Source organism: Anser anser (assembly GCF_964211835.1).
Source record: "Anser anser genome assembly, chromosome: 3".
NCBI classification, from domain to species: Eukaryota; Metazoa; Chordata; class Aves; order Anseriformes; family Anatidae; genus Anser; species Anser anser.
The window spans coordinates 22,522,664-22,550,253 of record NC_139722.1 but is presented as its reverse complement, the minus strand read 5'-3'; the positions used below and the strand labels follow the sequence as shown (position 1 = coordinate 22,550,253).

At 37.8% G+C, this 27,590-nt stretch overlaps 1 long non-coding RNA gene across 1 annotated transcript; it reads right to left on the bottom strand.

Annotated features, from left to right (window-relative positions):
* Positions 1-23,811: 23,811 nt before the first annotated feature.
* On the bottom strand, positions 23,812-27,590 carry LOC310895908. Its single transcript, XR_014581044.1, has 3 exons — positions 27,350-27,590; positions 26,488-26,722; positions 23,812-25,455 (listed from the first exon to the last, which is right to left on the bottom strand). It is a non-coding gene; the product is annotated as an uncharacterized lncRNA (long non-coding RNA).

Genomic DNA, 27,590 nt, shown 5'->3' with positions numbered 1-27,590 from the left:
ACAAAAAAATCCTAATTAGCAGTCAAAACAGTACTAAAATCAACTGAGATCTGACGAGTTGCATAACTGAATAATCAAGGCCAAAGTTTTAAAAAATCTTGAAGAAAGGAAACTGCAATGTTCTGAAGCTTTTTTTCTGTTTGCTATATATGATTATCTTTCAGTTCCTATGAATAGTAATGATACAAGTTGCTATACGTAATCTTAAATAAGTTTATTATTAAAGTTTGTTTTATTTACACTGTGCCACATGGTATTAGGGTGAATTCTACAGTGCTAGACTTTTTAAGATAAAGTTGTGGTTTTTTGTTTTTGTTTTTTTTTTTTTAATTTGTAAAGGTTTCTTTACATTTTATTTATTACTGTTTGTTTATTCACCCACTTATAAGTCCAGCCAGAAACTTTCCTAGTGTTTTATATCCTATGTGAGACCTCAAAGGAGAAAAACATTGAAAGTCAAATTTTAATAACCTTTAAAATTAGATGATAGTTTAAACATAAGCTTCCTACAGTGACTAAAGAAGCACAAATGGAAACATCATTAAATGATTGTCAAAAGAAAAAAAAAATAGGTGTTTTATGGTAATATAAAGTAAGTCTTTGATACCACAGTATAGGAAAAGATATTAAAGTCATGCAAAGGGAAATGTTTCCCTCATAAAATGATGAGAGCAGAATTGAAATTTAGGAGAAGCAATCTTGATGAAAAATTGACTCTGATGAAAAAGTATCTGATCTAGAACGAAAGCTCTCAAGTACTATAAACTGATACTGTAATTCAAAAGTTACTATAAACATGTTAAGCTATACTATAAACTGTACTATAAACTTCAGTTGAATAGCTGAAAGAAAAATCCGAGGGCTTCAATTTAAAAATTTAAGAACATTGTTTCCAGCATCGTAGGTATCAATGAGTACCAGCATGCCAGCTATCTGTTTTAGAAGAATTTGTTGTTAAATATATGCTCTATGAAATAAAATATTTTGCATTTCTTCTCAGTCTACTTTGAATAAAATGAATATTTATTTAGGCTTTTTTGTTTGATTGTTTTAATTCTGCACTGTAGCTTCATTAGGTTTCATATGTTATCTAATCTTTTAACCTTAATCTAAGACATTTGTCAAAAGTTCTGGCCATCATTGGGGTCTTCCACACCAACCTGTTCTCTGTTTTGGTAATCCACAGATCTCAACCTCTTGGTGACATGAAGGATGTCTGCTGCATATACTCTGCCAGATTGTTAAACACCCTCACAACAGGTGAAGGTGCCTTACTGGCAGGACAAAGAACTCCATCCCCACACATGTAGGAGTGTTGGTTTTGATGTACTGGCTCAATATTTGCAATTAAGTATGCCCAAACCAAGACAATAATAAAAGTAAGTTTTTCCCTTTTAGAAGTGTTTGTTCAACTGTTAGAAATCTTTCTAACTAGGAGAATCCAATCCATGAAGGACCACAAGGAACACATGATGAAGTTTTTAAGCCTTCCTTTTTATCCCATCATAGTATGCCACAATAAAAGACCTTGTTAAGAAAAAAAAAAAAAAGAGGGCTCTTATCATAGACATAGTTGATATAAGCAAATTCAGCAGTAGCAGTAGGATGGTGAACACCTATTATAACTCTAATGTGTGAAATCTCTTTCAAAGCATCATGTCTGAGAAAAAAAAAAAAAAGGAGAAGCAAAATTTAAGGTAAAATAATAGAGCAGTAAGTAGGAAGTAACAGTAAGTACAGCATAAAAAGCCTTTTTATCTTTCTAAGCATCCTTAGATTCTGGGGAAAAAAACATAGTATGCACATGTTATGCAATAATATAACAGTTAAAATAACTCATATGCAAAGTGCTTGGTACTTAAAAACAGTCTTCATAATTTACCAATAGAAACACCTTAAGGGGAAAATGAATGCAATTATAAAAATAATATATTTTCTCACATATTAATCTATTTTCTTCTATCACGCTGATAGAGGTGGACAAAGAATAAAGGAATCATCTGGTTGCAAAAGAATATTAAAATTTGAAACTAGTCTTATAGTTCATTAAGGATTTTTTTAAAAGTGTAACCTAATCAAAATTCAACTTTTATATTCTAATTAGGTGATAATCAGTAATCACTATTGTCTCTGACCACATGAGCTAATAAAAATCTCTCCCAAGTGCACAATAAAGTGCCACAACTTTAACTGAATTGCATAGCAAGCAATTTTTGCTTTTAACATCCTTTAGCAGATTTGGTTGTATTGTTCTGATTTTTTTTTTTGGTTGTTGGGTTTGGGGTTTTTTAATTATAGTGAATAGGCAGAAATTAGGCTAGATGAGAGATCCTTTTCAAAATTAAAAACTAATAATCAAACTGATTCACAAATCTCCTATAATGAGCTTTAGTCAGTTTCTATTCTACTGCAGTGTGTTTCAGTACAGTCTCCAGCAGAATTCTGCAGTGGGGTATGGGCTACAGCCTGTACATTGACTTGGAGGAAATTTCCACTTCTCTCTCAGATAGCTTTGATAGCAAGTTTTGAATTGAAATGCTGCTGAATTAGTAAAGTCCCAATCTATCAAATCTGTAGATGATTCATTTCTTTCTCTTCTCTCCTTATTGAATAAGTTATATAGAAATTATTGATGAAATGGTCATATGCTACTACATCATACTGAGCATACCAGCTCACTCTGTAATTTATGATTTCTGCTCAAAAAAAAAAAAATCTATTTCCAGAGAGTGACAAATGTCAACATTCAGTACCTTGTGATCAATTTTAATTTCTGTATGGTATAAACACATACGTTAATTTCCTGTCATTACAGTAATCTTTCAGTAATTATAATTAAAATAAATATGTATCTGCAGTTCCTCTAGAGTTATACCTTGAGCTATTACTGCTATTTCTGCTTCTAACTGTAAACATCACATAGAAATTGAACAGCTAGTTTTTAGTATAGCAAACACTGAAACAACAAACATTAGCTGTTCCTACAGTCTGGGACTGGAACTGAATACACTCATGGATTTAATGAACTGATGAAGTGAGCAGAAAGATTTCAAAAGCAATATATTTTCTTATGAAATCAGATTATTTACATTCTCAATGTCTGCAGGGATTTGTATTACTTTGGTAGATCTTTACTAAAGCTTAGGACAAAATTCAGAAATTGGTTTCTAATAGTTATAAACGTATGCCATATTTAGGAAAATGAACTTTTAAAAATGCATAGCAAAAGCAACAAATGAAACCTTTTTTCTTGGTGAAAAATACATGTTTTCAATTTTTGTCTGAAAAAAGATTTTAACAACAAAATTCACCTATACCTGATTACATTTTACAAAACCCTAAAAATAGTGTAAAACAGTTTTTATTTCAGTTCAGATTAAATTCTTGGGTTTACCTATAATCAGTTTTAGATGTACTTATTCATCATTTTGTTGGAGGAATGAAAACAGCAGTCTATATAAAGTCTACACACTTTATATTCCAGCACATGACCTTGGCTGAGGGAGAGCTGCAAAGCAATGCGGAGGAGATGTAGAATCCTGCTGGCATATTCTGCAGCTTTGCAAAAGTGTTTATCGATCTTGCAGGCTGCAGCTGGACTCCCCAGTAAGGACAGCCTCTGCTGTACTCTAGGACTCTTAATTCCCTGGCTGCCATGTACTTGCCTGCTCTGAAGACTAGCATGGTAGCGTTTCCTCAGCAGGAGAGTCAAACTCAGCAATGCCTATCCTTATACTTGCATACAAACACCTTAAGCAGGAACTGGCCAATATTAATAAGATATCATAGAAAAAATAAACCACACTTCATATGTCTGCAGATCTGTGCACCAGTGTTTATTTGCCTTCATGTATAAGATGCTCAGACCTGGCCCATCTGTTCACAACAAACAGCACCTGATGTCTTGTCAGAAAGGAAGCTGCACGGCTCAAAAATAAAATAAAATAAAATAAAATAAAATAAAATAAATAAAATAAAATTAAAATAAAATAAAATAAAATAAAATAATGTTTTATTTGATGTGGCAGTTTTAAGTGTCTGCTCTGAGTTTTTGCTGGGCAAAACAAATCTTTCTAGCAATGAAACTCCTGGAAGCCACAAGTGGAGAACAAGTTGTGCTGCAAGTACTATACACATGCTAGAGTTCTTTTTGACTTACAGCACTTACTGCACCTGACCATGTCTGATGCGTGCTAGGCACATATCTTTTCCCTGTGTTCAACAGAGGGGTTGCCAGATTCTTTGCCTTTTTCTGTCCTCTGTACTGTCCATTAACAGAGCCCACAAGTCCCAGTCTAACTCTTTTTCAGCCCTTCCACAATCCCCTATCAGCAATGCCAGTCCTACAAAGAGAGGAAAGGCTGCACACAAAACCATGCAACAATAAAAACAGGATTTCAATTCTGCCCTTAGGCCACATTTTGCCTCATCTTGAGAGAGGATGCTCACAGCTTTGGGGAAGATAGGATGGTACCTTCTCAACCTTCTCCCACCTATTTTCAAGTCACTCCCTGGCTCTCCATCAAATGGGGATGGAAGTCATCTACGTGGCTCTCTTTGGGAATCCCAAGCACAGATGCCATCAGGAGTCATCTGCAGTACCTGCAGGTGGAAGAGAAGGAACATGACTTCGCCACTGGCTCTGTGCTGTGCATCTCTCTCTCTTTCACAGTGAGCAGCATGCGCCAGTGAGTGAGCCAGCAAGGACAACCCTGCTGGGCCCACTGGGGACTACACTGAAGGCTGGTGCTCCTGAAAGCATCAGGAGCCTTCTGTTCTGTCATTTCTGCATGGGGATAAGTATCAGCCACTCTCATGGCAACATTGCCAGCCTGGCCAGGACCTCTGGGATTACAGCTATGTTTGTTAAGTATGTGTTGCCAGGGCCACACAGTCGGGCAATTTGTATGCTGGCAAATCTCCTTAAAATAAAATGGCCATATCCAGATTACTTACTGGGGGTAGCCTCTGGCCTGTGCTAAGTCTATGGCATACCCAGCTGACTGGGACAGTACCAGATGGCCCAGGCCAAAACTGTGCCAGGTTGCAAAAATGTCGTGGTAAAAGCAATTCAGTTCAAGAGCCTGGCACTATTTAATTTAATAGAAATAGCCAACTATTCTAGGAGATGATAGTGTACCATAGGCTCTTAGGGAAGCGCTTGTGGATTACCAATGTTTAAGTTAGCTCTCAGTGAAAAGGCACCTGACATCCCCAAGAAACATACTACAAAACAGGTTCTTCTCTTGAGCACTCACAATTAACACACCAGGCAATGCACCTGGAAGCTGCAGGAAGTGGAGGCACAGGGAGAAAAGCACCAAGCCTTATAAATTCTTATGCAGATGATTATCTCTACCCTTCTGGCAATTTTGCTCTTTCTGAGCTTTTCTATGTCCATTCCCCCCGTTCCACAACTTCCTATTTTCATCCTTACAGAGCTTAAACTGCTCACTCACATTCCTCCGAGTATACATTTAGAGGAAATGAAAAATTCACTGAGGACATCCCTCAGTTCTGAATATTTTTCATTTCCCAGTTTCCCTGAATCACAGAATGTTTAAGGTAAGGGACCTCTGGAGGTCATCTGATCCAACTCCCCTCCTCAAACAGGGCTATCCAGAGCAGGGTGCCCAGGACCATGACCAATTGGCTTTTGAAGGTCTCTAAGGAGGGAGACTCCACAGCCTCTCTGGGCAATCAGTGTCAGTGCTCCACCCCTTCACAGTAATGAAGTGCTTCTTGAGAATTAGTTAGAACTTCTTGTGTTCCAGTTTGTGCCCATTCTCTCTTGCCCTCGCACTGGGCACCACTGAAAATAGCATGGTTCCCATAGCTCTCATTTTCTTTTATATGTATATATACTATTTATGGGTTGTGATTTCTAATTTAACATTTGCTGCAATAATCTTTCTCATGTTAGAAAGCCTATACTTAGAAACCAGCACATGTAAGAAGAGTTGTCTTCTTCCAAAGATGATGAAACCCTAATGATGCTGACAGCTGAATCGCTGCAGCCACTTAGGAGACCGGAGGAAAAAAATCCAATTGTTTAAGAACACTTTCAATTAATTGATGCTTTTGCTATTGCATTCAGAAGTCAACATCTTGGGTGTGGTGAAAGAGGAAAATACCTGAAGGAAATTAGAACACTTTCTACAGCAGGTTTTTTTTCCTAGTTTGTACATATTGATAGTCTGCAAAGAATATTTCCCCTGAGTATTGAAGTTGCACGAGGTTAAAAGGCCACAGGACTGGAAGAGATCTCCTGGATAAAATCTAGTCTCCTACTATCACAGATAACCCCACTGATAAATTGACCAAGATCCACCTTTGAGCTAACTCAGATTTCCCATACTATTTGTAGTGGAGCTTCCCAGAATCTCAGTCCTGTGGTGACAAGACTCTTTCCAATTTCTAGCATAAATTTATTCATAGCCCTTTAACACCTCTTTGTTCCTATATCAATATTGTCTAAATACACACACATTTGCTCTTTTACCTTCTTATAAAATATTTTTTCATCTCTTTTACCACCTCAGAATCCTTGGTCCATCCTTACTGAGTACTTATAACCAGAACTATCAGATTTTACCAGTGCCTTAGCTAATAATACTTCTTTATCTTTCCTGGAAAAACACATCATCCGATAGCACCCATGATCACATTTATTTTTTTCAGCTACATCACCATGATTGCTTCCAGTCATCCTGCTATTGATAAATTCACCTTTCTCTTATTGTGTTTTCAGTGGCATGAAACAGATATATGCCCCTATTGTTTAGGACTCATCTGGGTTAAGATTAACTTCAAAAGCAAAAAAAGAAAATCTCTTTGGTAAATTTACCTATTACTGAAAAAGCATTATGTAGCAACCTCAATAGCTAAGACTGCATGATTTTATGTTTGAAAATTATTTGTTTATACTTACATTAAAATTTACTGAATTTTTGACTTTCATTATGGCATTTTGTGCCTCTGCTTTTTGCCTGAGGCATTTTTGCGTGACTTGGGTGAAAGCAGTTCAGCAATTTTTTAGTACAGTGAGCAAAATGAATACTCTGTTGCCATTATTTAAACATATTAAAATAAATTTAATACCTGTGGCTTGCAATAAACCCTTGATATTTGACAAGAAAAGTCCTGGGACAATAAAGGATCATCAGCTCTCTGTAGGAAATCCACGTTTATCTGTAAACTAAGTTGAATTATTTTTAGATCCAAATATTCTACAGTTTTCTTAGCACAGATGTGTGTCTACAACAAGGAACTGAAATATGGAGGAATCCATTAAAAATCCCCTGTGAATATATTTATAGGATAAAACAGAAACCTTACCTCATATCAGCTGAACTGAGCAACCAAAAGGCCAACAGAGAGGCAATGAAGCGCCTTGAGTCTATTCTAGAGGAAAGTAGTGTAAAGATCAACAGTCCAATTTAATATGCTTACAGGAGTCTGCTGTTGTGTCCACTATCTGGACCTTCTAAACAGTTGCTAATTGTCTATCAGTCTCTTTCACTGAATCAGAATTAATCTTAGAAGATTAGATGATTTTTAAGGTCCCTTCCAACCCAACCATTTTGTGATTCTATGATTCTAAGATGAATATTGGATCTTGGAAATTTTCCTGAATATGAGTGGTGTTTGTAGACAACAGAGCTCAATTCATAAACCACACTTAAACCCTGATTTTACTAGTACAGAAGTTGTGCCAAGGAACAACTTTTAATAGAGGCCTGTCTAGGCAAAACAGCTTTCATCCATTCTACTATATCATCCTGTCTTCCAATATAAGATAGCTGACTGCAAGTTCTCTACTGAGAATGATCCATGGCCTATGTTGACCCCTGAACCACGCCAAGAAATCATTTGAGAAGTGATTTGAGAATGATTGAGCTGGTTCAAGTTAAACACATGCCACAAACTGCTCTGACAACTCATATGGTGAACTTTCAGCATGCAGAAATTTTCCTTGGCTTTATCTCATTAACTAATCAATGTGGCAAAAAGATGTCTGACTTGTAGGCCCTACAGCACAATTCAGCTTTGGTTAGATGTCTGCTGTAGACACCTACATATGCCCCTGGGCCACCACTTCTGACTGGCCACCAGCTGGATTTAACTCCATTCACCACAGATCTTTGGGCCCTGACACCCAGCCAATTTTTACCCAGTGAAGTGTATGCCTGTCCAAGCCATAAGCAGTCGTTTCTGCAGAATGGTGTGGGAAACAGTGTCAGAAACTTTACTACAGCCTAGGTAGACAGCATTCACAGCCTTTCCCTCATAGTAAGCACATTGTCTTGTCTTAGAAGCAGATCAAGCATTTGAGAGGCAAGATCAGGACTTGCCTTTCACAAACCCACGCCAACTGGGCCTGATCATGTGTTTGTCCTGTATGTGCCACACTTCTGTTTATACATGCTTTCATCACAGCTTGACAGCATAACCTTTGGCTGGAAAAAGAAAGGAAACAAATTAAAAGAAGTGATTCTTTTTTCTTAAATCCAATTACCAGTCTTACAGATAAATTCCCTTTCTAGGTGCCTGTGCTTTAAAACTCCTCTCCTTTCCCAAAACGGGTTGTATATATGCACAGAGAAGGACGGGATACAAAATAATTTCTTCCACTTACATTTTCTTTTTTTTTCTGTACAGCTTTTGTAATGTGCAAAACCATTCAAGTGAAATAGTTTCTTGGATCAAACTGAGCTGAAAAAGCATTTGTGACTGCCTAAAGCAACATAAATAAAAGAACAAAGTGATGCTTTTTTATTCAGTGTTTGACTTTTGTTCTTGTTTTCTTTTCCATTGCTGAACCACTCTTCTCAATGAAAAAGACACTGAATGTTTGCACTTATATAATTTCACCTGGGGACTGCAAGCTTTAGTTCTCAAAAATCTATTCCAAACCCAGTAGAAAACAAACTAAAAGATCAGGCACTTACAAGCACTGGGAAGTTTCCAATTTGAATTTTCTGTAAAGGAAATACAAATTTCAACACATAGACATCAAGTTAGCACCTTTGTAAATAAGTCTTGAAGACTGCCATATCCTCAGAAAACCTGCACAGAACTGCAGTAAATAGAGAGATTCAGATGCAAGGGCAGTACTGGTGAGGAGGGAGCAACCTTCTGGGAGGAGACACCTCTCAACTAAGATCTTCTTTACATTACCTATGCACGTACGTCATCTCTAGTGCTCATGAAAGACAGGGATTTACAGTTAACTTACAGGTCACCCACTGATAGTATGGTAATGATTATCTGTCACCACTTGCCAAGAAATAAACAGACCACCTTACAAAATTTGATTTTCATTTTCATCACTGTAACCTCAGGCATGCCCTAGACCTGTGTAAACGGACATTCTGTTAGGTATTATGATTCTTATTTACATGAAGCGAAAAAGTAATAATTCCACATATTGCAAAGCAAAGTTAGTGATCTTATTGTCCCATTGTGTTGCATGCGTATTTGTTTATCGGCATGAAGCAGCTTCTTATCTCTTTTCCAAGCCCAAGGCAAACAAAGTTAACATTTAATTAGAAACCTCAGTTTCTAAACTTATAGATGTTGATGCCTTACAGTGATTTCCCTGTTCACAGATGAACACCCAAACAGGGAACTTTCTAAACAATTGCATCCTACTGATGCAGGAAAAATTGTTATTGAGATCACTGATTGCATTTTCTTATGCAAACTCCTTTATTTCAATGCCATTTGAAAAGCCATTGATCAGACATGGGTTGATGGTTAAGCTTAATAAGCTAGCCACTAATGTTTTAATCTTGTGAATACATATGCAAATAGATGATGATGACTTAAATAGAAGTTTTGCTTACACTGCCCTCTAATTGTTGGGGCTTCGAAGAGAAGTGGGAGGGTAGGGGAAGAGCTACTCAGAGTTTGGATCCTGTGGTTCATACCCCTTTTAAAGGAATGGGCCTTATTTTGCTTTTATGTACTACTTCCATCACTTCATAAAATTTTAGGCTTCAGGGATCTTCAGATCATCTAGATTTCCTGGATATCACATGCCATTTATTTTCATCCAGCAACACTTTTATTAGTAGAAAAGAAAAAATAATAATAATAAAAAAAAGAAAATAAAAAATAAAAATAAAAAAATGCTTTACGTTAAAGCCTTTCATCCTCAGAAGCTGGAACTGCTATATAGCACAAGTAGAGAGGCAGGGAACCTTAGGGTACAGCAGCAGAACTTCAGGACCCCAATATAGAAGAGAACTAAATAAATGGCATACATCTTGGTAATCCTGCAGGTGCTCTTTGCTTCATGTTGCCAAGGAGAATAAAAAAAGGAGGAACTCTACAGCTCTGTGAATCTGAATGGCAAGAATATTTCTTCCTGATTCCAACACTGACAGTTGCTCAGGCTGTATTTTTCTGAATATGAATGATTGGTTTATTCCCCAGACAGGCAACCCAATCCGCCTCAGGGCACTGCCTTACACTGTCTTTGTTACCTCTGAGGTGAGAGAGAGGAAAACAAAATCAAATAAAAGATATAAACAAAATACCTGCTTGGTTGTGCCTAGAGGAAAGCCTTCCTTCCAAACCCCAAAGAAAATATTAGAAACAGTATTTTCTTATCCAGTTTGCCCTGATGCTGAATTGAACTTCTTTGGGAAATATGAATGCTCTCATAAAATGGAAAAAAAAAAAAACAACTTTTATTTATTATTATTTTTTAACTATCCAAACTTGTTTATATTTCTCTAAACAATAGTGATTCCATCATCTCCCCATTGTTTAATTACCCACACCACAGATAAAATTAGTCTTACCTGAAGACCCAAAATCATGTCTAAATTTTACTTTCAGACATTGAGTCCTCTTTTGATTTTTTCTAGGAAAGTTATAAAGTTTCTAAATATCAAAGTCATTTGTGTGAAGTGATCTTTCAGCCTGCTTTCCAATAAGTACAATAGGTTGAGTGCCTTAAGTTCCACATTGTTTTCCAACTGTTAGTTCATTTTGGGTGTTTTCCTTCAAATGGTCTCCATACATCCCCCTTATATTACAGAGGCAGATTATCATTCCAGCCTTAGCAGCCAGAGGCAAGCTCATGACTCTATTTCTACTCCTTACCTATAAAAGGACCACATTAGCTCTTCTTGCACCCAACATTATACTGTGGAGAACATGAGGAGCTGGCTATTCTTGGTATCTTGAAGCCCTGTTTTCCAAGATTTATATTCACCTCCTGTAGACCATCTGCATTTTTTACCTAAAGTAACATTTTTCAGCATTGAAGTGTCTTTTGTTGGCATTTGACCATTTAACTTGGCAATTTATATTCCTGTATGAGAACATGCAGTTCTCATTACTTACTCTTCCATCAATAGTCATGTCATGGATAATATTTTCTGTTAAATTGCTTCACTATCATCATCACAAAAATTGCTGTATAAATACATACTAAAATGGTAGTCCAAGGAGACACTTCTGTAACTTGGAACAAATAACAAGTAAATTTAGGCAGTTGCAGTAGACTAGCCTTTAATTCATCTGATACATTTCCTGTTAATTTTATAGGTCAAACTTCTTAATTAGTATGTCATTGGATATCATATTATACCACACAATTTTCAACATAAATAGACATAATCCATCCAAAAGCAGTTCTTACTATGTGTCTATAATTATATTTTAGGCACTAAAATTCTTCAGTAAGCTCTAAATCCCAATCATTTTTCTGAGGATTAATGTCCAGAAACCAGACCACAGCTTAAATTCTTTTAACTCCAAAAATCACAGCCACAGCTATCCATTTCTTCTGAAGTTCAAATATTAATAAATGAATATTTTACTTAATTAGCTAAAGAAATCTCCTTAAATAGTACTTCTAATATTCTCACATGTAATATCTATCCCTATTAATCTCTTGAAAAGAAATGATAATATCTTTTTGTTGTTACAAAATTTTAACATCTCTTTCTCCTTTTGTTGCTAATATATTTATGGAAGTACTTTTTACTGTCTTTAATGGAAGTAGCCAGATTAACTTCCAGTTGGACTTTGGCACTTCTAATTTGCTCCCTGTGTAGCCTTGCAACATCTTTGTAGTCCTGAGTGGCGCGCCTCTTCTTCCAAAATGCCTTTTTTTTCCCTGATCTCTAGTCACAGCTCTCTGTTCAGCCAGGCCAGACTTCCCCACCAGCTCATCTTTCACCACATGGGGACAGCCTGCTCCTGCACCTTTAAGATCTCCTTCTTAAGGAGTGTCCAGCCTTCCCGGACTCCTTTGCGCTTCAGGATTGCCTCCCAAGGTACCATGTCAACCAGAGCACTTTGACACTTTTTATTTAATCAGGGTTGTCTATACCTGACTAAATCATTTTAACTCATTTTAATACAAAACATTCTAAATATATAAAACTGATAACCTTTTCTGCATCAGTTTTATTATTGGCCACCAACTGAAGGTAAGTTTTTAAAAAGATTGTTCCTGAAATGTATCTAAATCCATACAGTCAATATTCAAGGATCACCTTCTACAAGCTCAAGAATGGTCCATCCCAACAAAGAGGAAATCAAGCAGAGGCAGCAGGAGACTTGCATAGATGAACAAGATGCTCCTGACTAAATGCTGATGTAAAAAGGGAGCATAAAGGATGGGGAAGCAGGGACAGCTAACCAAGGAAGACTATAAAGATGCTTTGTGACTGTTTAGGGATGGGGGTAGGAAAGAGAAGGCCCACCTGGACAAATAGACTGCAGAAATATTGAGTCCATGGGGCCTGACCGGTTGTACCCACTAGTGCTGAGGGAGATGGCTATTGCCATTGCAAGGCCACTCTCAATTATCTTTGGACAACTATGGTTCCTGAAGACTGGAAGAGAGCAAATGTCACTCCTGTCTTCAAGAAAGAAAAGAAGAAAGATCTTGGGAACCACAGGTCAGTCAGCCTCACCTCTGTCTCTTGGAAGGTGAGGGTAGAGCTGCTCCTGGAAACCATTTCAGCCACAAGAAGGACAAGTAGGTGATTAGGAGTAGTAAGCGAGGACTTGCAAACAGGAAATCATGCTTAGTCAACCTTAGTCTTTAACAATGAAGTGATTAGCTTGATGAAGCAGTGAGTGTTGTTTACCTTGACTTTAGGACTATTGATACTATCTCCCATAATATCATCATAGACAAGCTACCAAAGTATGGTATAGATAAGTAAACAGTGATGTGGACTGATACTCAGAACCCAGCTGGATATGGTCCTGGATAACCTGCTCTGACTGACCCTGCTTGAGCAGGGTAGTTGGACCAGATGATCTCCAGAGGTCCCTTCCAGTCTTAACTGATTCCATGAACCTGTCAAATAGTCATTTTTATTCTATCAGACCTTAATATTCCATTGAGTCTTTTAGCTTTTCTTTTTAGCCTTTGACAACAATAATACAAAACTCACTTGAGTTGCTATCCACTCTACTTTTTGCAGAAGCTGACACATTCATGCAGACTGACTGAATACTGGCGGGAGGAGGGGCCTGACAGCAGCAGGGTGCAACATCCAATACTCTGAAGTAATGGAAAGAATATTTCCTTAAAAATCCACAGGACACTGATTGTGATTCTTTTTAAGAAACCCACTGATAATAACTAGACTGGAGAGAAGACTAAAGGACTCAATCTGACAAAAAAAAAAAAAAAAAAAGACACAATGGGTAAGAGACATAAGTTTTCACGCTTTTTATTTAATCAGAGTTGTCCATCATATCTGATTTTCCCCTTGTTTAAATTTTTTCTTGTTCCAGTTAATCATGCTTTTAAAGCACTGATTTCAAGCTTGGAAAACACTGATGCCTTTTGATGCATTCATTCTGAAGAACAGCTCCAATCTCACTGTACCCCTATGTACTTTCACCCATAGTTGTATTATGATGATTTCAAGATGACTGGCAAACATCATTATGCAACATTCATGCATTTTTGTTTTTAAAAATGGAGCAGAAGTTCATTCATCCTGTACCCAGTATCCCAATATCCTCAAATGAAATGCAAACAGGATTATTTTACACTAGTTTTAATTTAACCGTGTATAGTGTGTCCATATCACAATGGAGAGGCCAGGGCTGCCCCATTCTGGACACAGCTGGTTCCAGCCAGCTCTAATGGCCCCACCACAGGATTTTGATATGGTGAGACCAGGCAAATTGACTACATGGGACCACTCCCACAAACCCGCCAAGGCAAGTGCTACATAGTCACCATGTTAGAAGCAACTACTGGGAGGCTAGAAACATAGCCAGTAAACCATGCCACTGTCAAAACACCATCTTGGGCCTGGAAAGGCAAGTGCTGTGGCATCACAGTACACCAGAGAGAATTGAATCTGACAATGGGAGTCACTTCCAAAACAATCTTGTAACCTCCTGGGCCAAGCAGCACAGCACTGAATGCGTGTATCACATCTCCATCACAACCCCTATCATCCACAAGCCTCTGGAAAAGTTGAGAGGTACAATGGACTGTTACAGACTATGTTACAAGCATTGGGTGCTGGGACATGGAAACACTGGGACTTCACCAGAATTTACCAGAAGCCACTTGGCTAATTAATACCAGAGGATCTGGCAACCATCCTGGTCCTACTGAAACAAAAACCCTACCCACTGTGGGAGGAGCTAAAGTCTCCTTGATATGTGTAGGGAAGTAGCTGGGGAAGGCAGTGTGGTTTGCTCCTACCTTGGGAAAAGGCAAACCCACTCGTGGGATTGTCTTCGCCCAGGGACTGGGACACACCTGGTAGGTGATGCAAAGAATGGGGATATCAGGTGCATACCTCAAGGAAATCTAAGCTGTGCGTTGTATGAAGACATTTCAGAACAAACAACAGGTCAGCTTCACAAGAAGTGGGCAAGTACAGCAATGACTTGAGCTAAGCTGATGCTGGCATCCAGAAATCCTGCTCCACCAGTCCCGAGTGACAACTTTGGCAGATGAAGCCTAAGTCATCAACAGTTCTTATGGACATTTTGGGAGAAGCGTATAGAATGAAAAGAAGTACCTGAAGATATATCTGTTAAAGGACAGGGAACAGTGGTGATGAGAATACCAATGTACTGAAGTATGTGGAACCTGAGCGTGACACAAAAGTTGTGGAATAAGGAGTGGATGTTATACTGGGTGTGGCAGGGATGGTGTTAACTTTCCCTGCAGCAGCCCATACATGGCTGAACATTGCTTGTTGATAGGAAGTAGAGAATATTTTTTTCTCTCTCTCTCTTTCTTTGTGCTTCTGTGCAGCCTTTGCTTGTTTTGTTTTTTTCCTCTTCCTTTTCCCTTTAATGAAATTATCCCTACCTCAACCCATGAGCCTTTTATTTCTTTCCGGCATACTTTCTTCTTTCCTCTCTCTTCTTTTGGGGGGGGGGGGGGGGGGGGGGGGCGGGGAGAGTGAGAGAGAGGCTGTGGTGGAGTTTGGCTGCCCAGCAGGGTAAAACCACCACAAGTAGTAAGTAAATATTTTTACTAACTGGAAAAAAAAAAAAAAAAAAGTTAATTTCTCCAAATCAAGTCAGTTTTGTTCACAAGAGTAATTGGTAAATAATCTCCCTGTCATTATCTTGACTCGTGTTTTCTCACTCTTTTTTTTTTTTTTTCCTGCTATTTTATCCCCTGCCATTTTATCCCCTGCCCCACTGAGAGGGAAGGGAGAAAAAACGGGTCCTTGGCTGCCAGCCAAAGCCAACACACCACAGACTGGGGGACTTCTGACACGCAACTAGGGCACTTGAAACCTGAAGCCTCCGAGAGGTGCAATAAAGGCACCCTTGATCAGCTATTTGAATTTGTGTAGCCACTGGAATCAGAGTGTTTAGGGGCTAGTATCAGTTATACTGTTAGGAGGGACTCGTATTTTAGGGTGAGTTAATTTTGTTTGTTTTCAGTATAGAAAATTAGCTCTAGAAAATGTAACAATTCCAGCTGATGTTGCCTTTTGGCAGCAGACTGCACATTAGCATATGGGAAAGGACTGGTGGTACATATCTAGCTTCCCCTAAAAGTAGGCACAGTGGTGGAGCACTCAATGTTCCCAGTGTACTTGAAACAGCATCCCCAAGTTACACCTTAATTTGTGGTTATGTTTGATCTATAAGCAAATGTCTTCTTCCCACAATAGCATTCTTAGGGTCAGTCTTCGTTCTACTTTCAGCTAAGCAGATAGTCATGGGAAGGAAGCCAGGAACAAGAGATCGTCTGCTCATCACTTAGTGCTGTAGTGCTTATGTAGTCTTAAGCTGAAGAAAACGAGGAAACCTTGAAGAAAACAGGGAAACTGGTAGCCTTGAGCTAGCAGAAGCAAGGGAGATGAGGGATGAAAGCTAGAAAACACGAAGGAGGAAAACAGCTGAAGGAAGATTCCCAACTGAGGTATGGTAACCTTTTGCTCATTAAGGATCATTAACATATGAAAAAACACCCATCAAAATGCAAATGTATGGAAATACGTGATTTAGTGCTGCATCCTTCTCCCCTTCCCTCCTCCCCTCCCACTAGTCCTCTCTAATGTGCATGTGCATGCTCAACAGAGTTAAGTTGGGCAAGCTAAAACAACATATCAGAAGCAGCCAGATAGATAGTTTCACAAGTTAGCTTTGTATAAATAATGGTAGTTCAAGTCAGAGGTGTGCTTGTTTTGCAAAAGATCACCAAGCACCTGATTGTGCAGAGAAGATTCCTTTCAGGTCCTTTAACTGCAGGCATGGGCCAAGCTTAGAAGTTCTTACTGGAGATTGCCAGTGGGTCTGGAGTTAAAGATGTCCTTTACTTTTAGTTCAAAAATGAGTGCACATTGAAGCTTCACTAATATTCAAGGACTCTCTGAAGAGATTATTTGAAGTATAGTCTACATGAATGGAAAAATTAGTAATTAGCCTTCTTTGTTTTGCAGTGCATTTGCAGGGAAGTCATTGTTGTTACTGTTCTTTGACTGTGTTTCATTGATTTGCAGAAGTGAAATAATCAAGTCCTCAATTTTACACAGTGTTCCTAAGGGACAGAAATATTACTGCAAAACCAGAAAGGTCTCAAAGGTCCCAAGACTTATTGTCTCCAGAAATGTTAAGGCTCCTTGCACAGAAACATTTCTTTCAAGCCTTATTGATAGCTGCTGATTCAGAAACACATTCAGTAAAACAGACAGGCAACTTGAGAAAGTGGCAATAACAAATAATGAACACTCCATTAGGAATAAGAACATCTGACCATCTGAAAATGTGGAGTAAAATCTGCAATACTTAAGGCCAAGTTCCCATTGTCTTCTGAATATTTTATCATAAGAATCCAAACTTACTCAGCTCCTTCTGTAATTAATGTCAAAGAAAGTATTTCAGAGGGCTTTATCACAAAGCAAAAGCACAAAAGTAGTATAGTCCATTAAGAACATAATATATAACTGAAGTAATGACCATCAACTAAAAGTGCTACAATCTCAACTGAGAATAAATTTTTGGTAATCAAAGCTGTCCAACATTCTTAGGTAACCTAAAAAGACAGATGCATGTTCTTTATCCAAAAGGCTTCTATAAGAACAGTACATCTTACCACAAAAATAACATTGTATTTATGACATTGCTAAGAGCAGACAATTTGAAACATAAAACATCTTCATGTATTTGAAAGCATTGTGACAATACTATGTATTTCTTTTTGTTTCTGTGATGTATAGTGACTTGGTTTACCTGTTTAATCTGCTGCAAGGGGCAGTGGTTAAACCCTAATGTAAATAAATGATTTGTTTCAACAGGTATTCCCTGCAAATTTAAGTGGCCAATATTAATGCACATTCTGTGCATTTCATCATATCTGTTTAGACTAACCAGACTGTGAGAATTTACAAACTTTTGAACTATCTACCTGTGTAAAACAAAGATATGCAAGATAAACAAAGCAACTACTGTTCTTGTCTGAACTTGATCAAAAGATTAAAAGCAGATAAGATGTGGTAGAATGAAGCTTAGATATCATTCATTGCACATACAGCATCTGTGTACTAACATACTCCATTTCTCATTTGAGTAAATTAGCCTTCATTTAGCTATGTGTTATGCTGCCAAGTTGATTCCAAGCAGTTTGTTTTATCTCTACTTAATCCTGCAATTTAGACATTCCATAGAAACTAAATATGAGTGCAGTCTTTAAAATCACAGATTTGGGAAAGGAACTGTAGAAACATGCTCTTCTGGTAGAGACATGAATGATCATAAATGGAGAAACAGAAAAAAAGAGAGGGAGTGGTGCTCTATGAGTTTATGACTGAAAGAGAAGGCACATTTAGGAAAGGGCATTCTGGAAGGCCCAGACCATATGCCAGAGGTCATTTCTAGGTATTAGATAAAATAAGCAATCTGTACAGCTGGTTTATTTCTTATGTCTGGACCAGCACATCATTTCTGCCATCAAAATTAAAGAGTAGTTGTCCTATAATCCTTTTGGCAGTCTTCTTGTTTTGTGGTTGTACTACAGATTGATCACGAACAGATTTGTTTGATGACAGACACCCACGCAGCAGCCACAGTGAGCACCGTCCCCAGGCTGTAGGGTAACTGGATCATAAAACCGAAGTGCTGTGAAGATTAAATGAGTACCTACACAGCACAACAACGAGACTGAGGAAAAGGAAAGTTATGGAACCCATTTGGGTCACAGGAATCTCAATAGTCATCCACAGGGATGTTCAAGAACAACAGATTTGTACAAGTCAGAAATCTGGGGCTTGGGACTTTTAAGCAAATCTGCCTGATTCTGTGAAGGATAAGCTCCAAGTACAAGAATGTGCTCTATGTACTAGCGTATAAACACACAGATACATCAGAAAGATCCCTATTTCAGAAATTAAAACCCCAAGAAAATCAGTACTCTGGATATACCTGGCAATTGTGATTTTGGTCCAATGGCATCAAATCCTGAGGAACACGTACAGTGTTCAGCCATGATAAGAGATCACAACCCTAGGAGAACGGAAAGTACAGTACCAAGAGCTTGCAATGACTAGCTTGTAATGACTAGTTAGAATCAGTGCAGAAAAAGATGCTGAAGTCTTCCTCATTGCTTTATTTTCTTCATTCAAGTACTCTTTGCCACAATGGCAACAAGAACATAGACTACACGGTATCTGTTGGCATGCAGGATTAGCACACCTCTCACTGCCTTCTTCCACACGTCTTTTCTTGTTCCTCTCCAGACTCCGAACTGTCAATTCTGTTGGGTAAGGACTATTATCCTGCATCATATTTGCACATAGCTCCTGTTTCATGCATCTGATTCCTTTATATTACAATATATTACAGTACAAAAGTATTGCTTTTTATAACATAGCATATTGCAAAGATTTTATTTTGTAAAAAGACTCACAAAAGTTAGACATTGCTATACTTTATGTTTTATTGTTAACATATATACATATGTTCCTATACCACTGCAAATCAACAAACTTACACTTGATATTGTTGCAATTAAACTCTGGTTTACCACCAGCTACTTTTACTGTGGAACTAGATTTATCAGACTTTGTACCAGAATCCACCCCCATATTAACAACTGAGATGGAACCAAGTTGCTTGTACATTTACTTTACCTCTTCTAATTAGGGACTAGTCTTCTCTTAGCGATTTATAAAGATGCAGAAAACCTGCCACATCAGTTTGAAGAAGTAACCCCCAGCAATGAATTGCCCTAGCCATATCCATGCAGCCAACAAAAATGCATAATCTAGTAAAGAAAAGAGGAATCAGTTTTATTTTAAAAGCAAGTTCTGCTTCACTAAACAATTTTTTTCTGAAAAATCAAAGTTGTATTCATATCTGAACTGAGCCATCGAAGAATGTTCACATACTTTCTTTGGGTTTATTTTAAACATCTTTAATGAAGTGAAGAATTCAAATAATTATAATCATCCTTTAGGAATAAAGAAGTCTGCATGTAACTTATGGTAAATTCCATTAAACTTTTAATATCTTTTGAATATGTTATTAGCTAGATGATTCAAAGACTGAAAGAAAAATAAAGTGAAAAAGCCAGTTTTATTTTTACCACGTTTATGTGCGATTGCCAGCTGTAACCCAAGGCTCTTCATAATATAGGATATTCTTTTAATTTGTCCTTCAGCCAGGCAAATGTGATTAATTGTATATACTTATTTGTGTAGCTGTGGAATTTGTAGCTGTGATAGAAATGCATGTCATGTCTTTTGGCACTTCAGCCTTTTGAGCTTTTCTAAAACCCTAGCAACAACAAGAAACTGAGGTGGTGAATTTTTGTTCAGTAGACTACTGTCACACACTTGTACATTTCTAGTAATTGAATGTGTTATCTGCACACACAGAATCACACAGAATGACTGAGATTTGAAGGGGACAGTGGAGGTCTTGTGCACATGCAGAGTCACGTAGAAGCCAGTTGTCCAGGACCTTGTCCAGGTGGCTTTTGAATATCTCTAAGCATGGAGACTCCATAACCTCTCTGGACAACCTGTGCCAGTGCCCAGTCCAAGCTTACATATAGGCTTCTTCAATAATTTTGATACATCCTCATGCCTTATTCAAACTCAGAAGACCTATAGGAAATGGGAGAGATTAGCCAAGAGATCCAAAATTCTCGAAGATAGTGGGGCACTTCATGGTGTTCCTCCCATCTAGCCTCAGGTGTTGACGTCTACATTACTTTCGAGGACACAAGCCACTTTCTTCCTTCAGAGGAGTAGTCATCAGCTTGACATTATAGTCAAAGTAAAGAAATCAGTGTTGTGTTTTGGTTTATGTACAAGTCATTTAATGCTTTTAAAAACAATGAAAGTTTATGATTAGCACATCACAGCAAAATGATACTTGTAGTAGGACTACTTATTAAATCAAAGGTGTGAGTCATAATTAAAAGGAATACATATAGAAGATTTACACAAGTTTTGTTGTTGTTTTGTTGTTGTTGTTGTGGTTTTTTTTAATATATATAGGAAAGATTTCTTAAACTAGATTGGATCTTAGTATTTTAATTTTGCAAAGCATGGCTGGATATTCTCACTACTTCACTTAAAACATCCATGCTAGAGACATTGGCACAGCCGACCACAAAGAGAAAAAAAAAAGAAAAAAAAAAAAGTTTGCCTTCCTAATGTTATTGCCAAAGAAAACTGTAAACACCTTTCTTCTGTCCCTTCTGTCCCTTTCCTCTGCTTTCACTATTTCATTTCTCATTATCTTCTTTGTCTACTTTTGTTTTTCTTGAAGAGCTCCCTTGGGGTCTCTTTCAGTATCTTTTTGCTGCATATAATTCAGTGACTCCTCTTTTTTCCTCCCTCTAGTTCCTTATGCAATGCTGTCTCTACTCCAGTCCCTAGATTCAGTATAAGAGAATTATTGCACAGTGTTTGTTATGTGTGGTACATGGTGATCCCTGAACTTCCTTGGCACCAGGAAAACAAGTTTTTTGCAACAGAAGTTAGTGTGTGGAAAATGAAGAATTAGTCAGATATAAAAAACATACTCTTAAAAGCTAGGGCAGACCCTCAACCAGAATAAATGACTGTAGTTCCATTCTCCTCAATTTACTGATGTACCTTTGAGAAGCTGCTTATTGTTTTCTGCTTTGGAAGTAAAAATATGTTGTGGTGATTTGCTTGAGCCAATAGCTTCTGAACAGTTTTTCAGTTGTGGAGAGAATTAACTGGATAGAGAAGCACTGCCCCTTTCACCTTACAGTGAGCAAAGCCCTCCTCCTTTGCAAATAGCATCTTGAGTAACATCAGCCAGGCGAGGTTTGTGTGAGTGTGATGACACACATCACTCTCTGGGAATGAAGGGGAACATCAGGAGGCAGCCTAAATGGCAGTGTATTTACTTCGGTGCTATTCATATATTCACACCAGCTGAGGATCTGGCTCCTGAAGATTCTTTTCATTCCAGGGAAGCAAAGTGCCTCATCACAGAGCAACAAACTGTTCACAGTTGGTGCCATTCAAGATGCTTTCTTTACAAAAGAAGTACTTTGGAAATACTGGAAAAATGAAAGGACATTGGTTTCCTATCCAGTTCACTCTTACTGTCACTGAAGTACTCTTCTGCCAGATTCAGGTGAATCACGAAAGCCCTATAAGTGGTCCATAAACCACTGATGAAGCAAAAACCTGAATATGTACTGATGATCATGTTTGAAAATTAGTGACTCTTCTGTTAACATGCATATTGTTCCATAAAAATCCTAGACAGTGGTTTGTGGTTATGAGCTTATCTTGTTTTAATGATTCACAAAACTCCCTTTTTCAAGCAGGCAAGCCACTCAAGTAAATGTATAAATCTAAAAGAGGCAGATCCTGTTCAGATGAGTGTAGTTCAGCAGTGCAGAAAATATGCTTTGTTACAGAAAAATATTCCTCTATCAAGGTATATGAGCAAGTAAAGTAATGATATTGGATTTTCATGTATTTCTTTATCAGGAATTGATTTAATTTACAAGCTAAGGCCAGAAAATGCTTACAGAAGTAGCACTGTTCAATTACATACTGTTCAAATTATGTTGTTTATTGCTTCTCAGGATGAGTGGATTTCTCTTGCCTTATTTTCTGAGCACTTTCAAGTATCACGGGCCTAATTCATTCTACAGAGGAGGCTGAGGTTAGATTTTGTAAAGATGCCACTGAACAGGGGACAACAGATTTGTTGTCTCAAAGAGAAGCTACATCTAAGTACCAGCCTGCCTCTGTGCTCCTTCTACATGTCGTGTACACATGGAAAAGGAAAGCATACAGAATGGGAAAGCACTCTGGCTGTGGTAAATCCACTTCTCAGCAGTCCTCTCCCTTCATAGCAGGCCAGAAGAGCAGCAGTCAGTGAGGAGCACTGCTGTGACTTGTGCCAGGGAACATTTCTGAATCACAGAAATGAAGAAAACCATCGAGGCAGGTGGCCCAGTGCTTGTGGCCCAGTCTGCAGTGGACTAGTGTTCAGTCACACTGGGAGATCTGTCTTCGTCTGCCTCCTTTAGGATATCTGTGTGTATGAATTTGCAATTGATTTCTACACAGTTCTTCAGAAAACAGTCCCCTCTCCCTCTTTCTTTTAATGAAAAAGAAAGAGAAATGGCATAGAGGACACTGATGAAATGTAGACAGCCATAGGCAGAGAGCTTATAGAAATCAACTGAAAATAGGAGGGGATGGTAGATTAAGATCAGCATTCATTCAATTAGCGAACTTGGTTGTGTATCCCTCTTGTCAGAAGTCTGCACTTTATTGCTGGTAAAGGCTCCACCACAGGCTTGAGAAAATCTAGCCCATAATGAAGACAAGAGAGCTTAAAATATGCACCTGTTCAAGCAAATCATATTTAACTTTTTCCAAAGTAATTATCACACAGTTTAGCAAACTCTTTTCCTACATCACCATCCCTCGAATGGGTGGGTTGGGGAGGCTGAAAGAGTGTTAACATTTAAATGGAGAGACTAGTAACTGATCTATGTTCTAGAAACCACAAGCTACAGCTTTTCTCCACAACTGCTTCCAGCACCCTTCCTTCCATTGGCAGGACCTTGGCTCCCAGAGCTTGACCCATTACTCTTCTCCATCATACTGCAAACCATCTTCAGCAAGTGATTTTGCTCCAAATGTTTCACTGTGGGCCTGCTTTCATACAACTGCAGGCAACCTTGCATTGCACTAGCCATGCTGTGCATGCCTGTGTGCAAGCAGTTTCTGTAGAACACATAGAAGCTATTTGAGGAAAGAGGTTGTAGCTTCCTTGGTCAAGACTGTGTCAGGATCTGCCTGTGCGTCAGAGTGGGGATTTGGGCAGGAGGCTTGTAAGAATGGGAAGAGAGCAGGAGCTGAGGGAGAGGGCAGTCTAATAGGACAGGCTGTAGGAAATTAAGACAGGCTAGTTGTGTGTGTGTTTTTGTAAACAACTATCTTGCAAAAGGTCTAGTCTCTGCATCTTACATTAAACCTGTATTTGATGTGTGCCCATTATTGTTATGTCCTCTTCTCCACACTGGAATCACCAGTCTGGATATGCTTTCAAAAGCCATCTGTAGACTGTATATGTGGTCAATATTCTTTCTGCATGGCCAAGACCTGTTGTTTAGCAGGAAAAGCATGGAAATAAAGTGATTAAATATCAAGTACTTATTTCTGCAGCCAAAATAATACACCACTGTCTGAGCATAACCCATATATTCGCACTTTAAGGTACCAGCACAAAAATGAAAGATGAAAACTTTCAATGTTCCTTGTTGCCATATGTTCAAAGGACAAAAATCTAGACAGAATCAATCATCTTCTGTATAACACAAGTATTAATTGGAGTGAGACTAATTAGTTGTCTACCTTTCGTGAGAAATGAGAAATGAGATATCTTCTTCCCCTCTTTTTTTTAAAGTGAAAAATTTACTGCTCAATTTTAATGTCATTTTAAACATTTCCTTCTCTTTTAATCTGTGATACAAATTTAGTATAGATATCTCTGCAGCAGAAAAGCTCTCTGCCAACTGATTCTGATACATAAGGTGAAGCAATATCATTTTTCAATGAAATGTAGGAGTCAACAGCAAGCTGAATATGATGTTCCGCTGTTGAGATCAATTAATAAATTTGGACTATGGATTTAAAATGTCAACAGCTGCTGTAAACTCTAATATATTATATTATAATTAGTACCTCTGACTATAGCATCTCCACTGCAATCTCTCTTAAAAGCAAACAAACTAATATACCTCTTGATTTGGTGTGTTGACCCAAGAAAGCCACACTGATTACCACACAGTAATGAATACATATATCGTGAAGAGTTTCAGTGGATTGAAAAAGATGTACTGTATGTAAACTACATATTAATGTCAAATAATCTTCTTAGATACAGTTTATTAAGATCTGCTGAATGTAAGAAAAAAATCCACTCTTTCCAGTGGCTGAGATTTGATGAATGATATAGCCACCAGGCGTTGAAAGTATAAAACATTTTTTTGGAAAGTATTCTTCTTTGCTAGGTTATTTAAATGAGAAGGCTAAGCCTTCTGAAAACTTTTATATCAATGAAATAAGTATACAAGATTTCTCTCTTAGATCTTGCTGGATTTAGTAGGTTCTAATGTTGCTAGAAGTCTGTTGGTACGTTTATTTTTTCAGTTGATAGCATGACAAGTTCAAGAGAAAAAAGTTTAACAAAAGCTTCATGGATGACCTCAAGTCTCCAGAGACTTATGAAGAATGATTATAATTTTTAATGTCATGGTTCAGTAGACTCCACTAGTTCCATGCATTTCTAGTGCACTATGATTTAACTTAAAAATGGAGCATCATTATTTTAGACAACAATGTGATAGATAGAACATTATTGGCAAAGATTTACAGGGACCCAAGTATATCCTCAGGACCTTAGCCTGAATGTTGATGTTCCGCTGAGGAATTCACTTTCCCATAATAATTCATTCAGAGGTCACCAACCCTGTGGGAGAAAGGTTTTCTTGCACATATTTATATTTACAAACAACAAAAATCAGAGCTTTTCTCAATCTGTGTCTTTTTAGTATTATATGTCTGGATTTTATATAAAAATAAGATTTTCCTTACACATTTTTATTTAATTGGAAAATTGTATAATGTTACGTATGGGATGAAAGTGCTGCACATTAAAAAATACTTTTGAAATAAAAAATGCTTTATGTTCTACAATGGGACCCATGTGCATATAATATGTTATTAGGGATTTACAATAATGATTCTTAGCATGGTAGTTTTGTCCATAATTTCCATTCTGTAATTTCTGAAATACTCCACTTTGTATGTATTATTACTAAGGGAAATATTGCAATGCTGAACTTGGTCAAGAAGTGTGATTTCAATGGAAATATATTGGTCTGTGTTAGCTCTGGATCGGGCTCTAGATTTTTTCAAAGTAGCATCAGAATTAATTCACAATCAATTATCTAGCTACTACTGTGCCACCTTTAAATATTTGTGAAGGTTTTGCAGTACACTAAACTAGTGAAGGTCTGGTTAGTGTCTTAAGTTATTTCACAAATGAGATTAATTTTTAAAGTCTCTGTATGCAGCCTCATGACAAAACATAAACAGAGGTAAAACTGGACAGTGTGAGGGCTTTAATTCTGCTGCTGTTCCTACCTTTGGTTTTCTTCACTAGTAAATCACTTAATTTTTGGTGCCCTATTTCCCCATCTCCAAATTAAAGATGATAAAACGTATCTTGTACACTTTGGAGAAAATGTGGAATTGACTCCTTATATTGACTCCATTTCACCATATGGAGGTTACGTGGCAGAGGGGATCTGTAGATCTCCCGTCTATTCCACTGAAAGCCTGGGGTCTCACGTAAGCGTTATTTTGCCCTTGTGTTATTTTGCAGCTAGAACATACCACCATGCTAAGACGCTGCAAGAAGCAACTCTCCTGCTGACCACCCTGATCATCTCCTGTCTTAAACTCCATCCTCCCCTCTTTGTCCCAAGATCCAAATTACCTGCCTCCATGCTCCGTTAAATGCCTTTCCTAATGGGGAAAAAGCAGGCATTGAGGGGAGGGAAAGGGAAGCCGGGGCAGAGGTTCCCTCAACTGCTCATATTAAGCATTGTCGAAGACACTCGAGCAAAACAAGTCCTGGTTCTCCTGTTAGTGCTTCTTGCCTCTTTGTCTTCATTGGCTTTCTTCCTGAAAGCTATTAATTAAGAGGCACATCCGAGTTCAAACATTTGTTTCTAAGAAAAACAAACAGACAAAAAAGCTTAGATGTTGAAAGAAGAGATGGAGAAAGAAAAAAAACCTGTGTGTGGATGGAAAACCACATGGAAAAAGCTAGTTCATGAACTGCTGAGAAGAAAGCTTTGCATGATTAGTTATTTGCTTAGAAAGAAAAAAAAAAAAGTGTTTTGATGTATCCCTACAAACTGAGTCTAACACGAGGCACAATATTCAACAAATCAAAGATATTTAAAATGCAATTTACACTAAGGTCAAAAACAAAAACAGAAAAGGAGATAATTAATGATGAGATGATTACACTTAACAGAGTTCTGTTTATGGCTTTGAGACAGAAGATATCTACAAATGTCAAGCATTTGCCATCTTTCTGAAATCAGAAGAGTAAGTAAAGCCCTCACATGCTTTTCCTAAAACCTAAAGCAGTGCTTGTTACATCTGTGTATTTTTACCACAGAGAATGTATTCTCAGGGAAATTTCCAACTTCACCCTTTCTTTTATAAGTTCTATTAATTACAACACAAGTGCATGCAAGCTTATGTTTAGCTCTTCATAACCCGTCGTGTACTGACAACAACAACAACAACAAAAAAGCTTTTTTCTTGCCAATAAAAAAATCACATACAGTTCTGTGTGGTGATCCAGTAACATAACTTTCTTCGGTACTGTTGAAATACTAGGCCTTTAAATGTCTATGGAAAGGTAAAGGGATGGATTTTGATCCTCATATTCATGAAGACTCCTGCCCCACACTGTAGGGAGTTGCGCTAAAGCTGACTGCAGGTATCTAAGGTACAACTTATTGAAAGGTGAGTCAGAGCCATATTTACGGTTTAATTTCCATGCAACCATTTTAAGAAAGGATA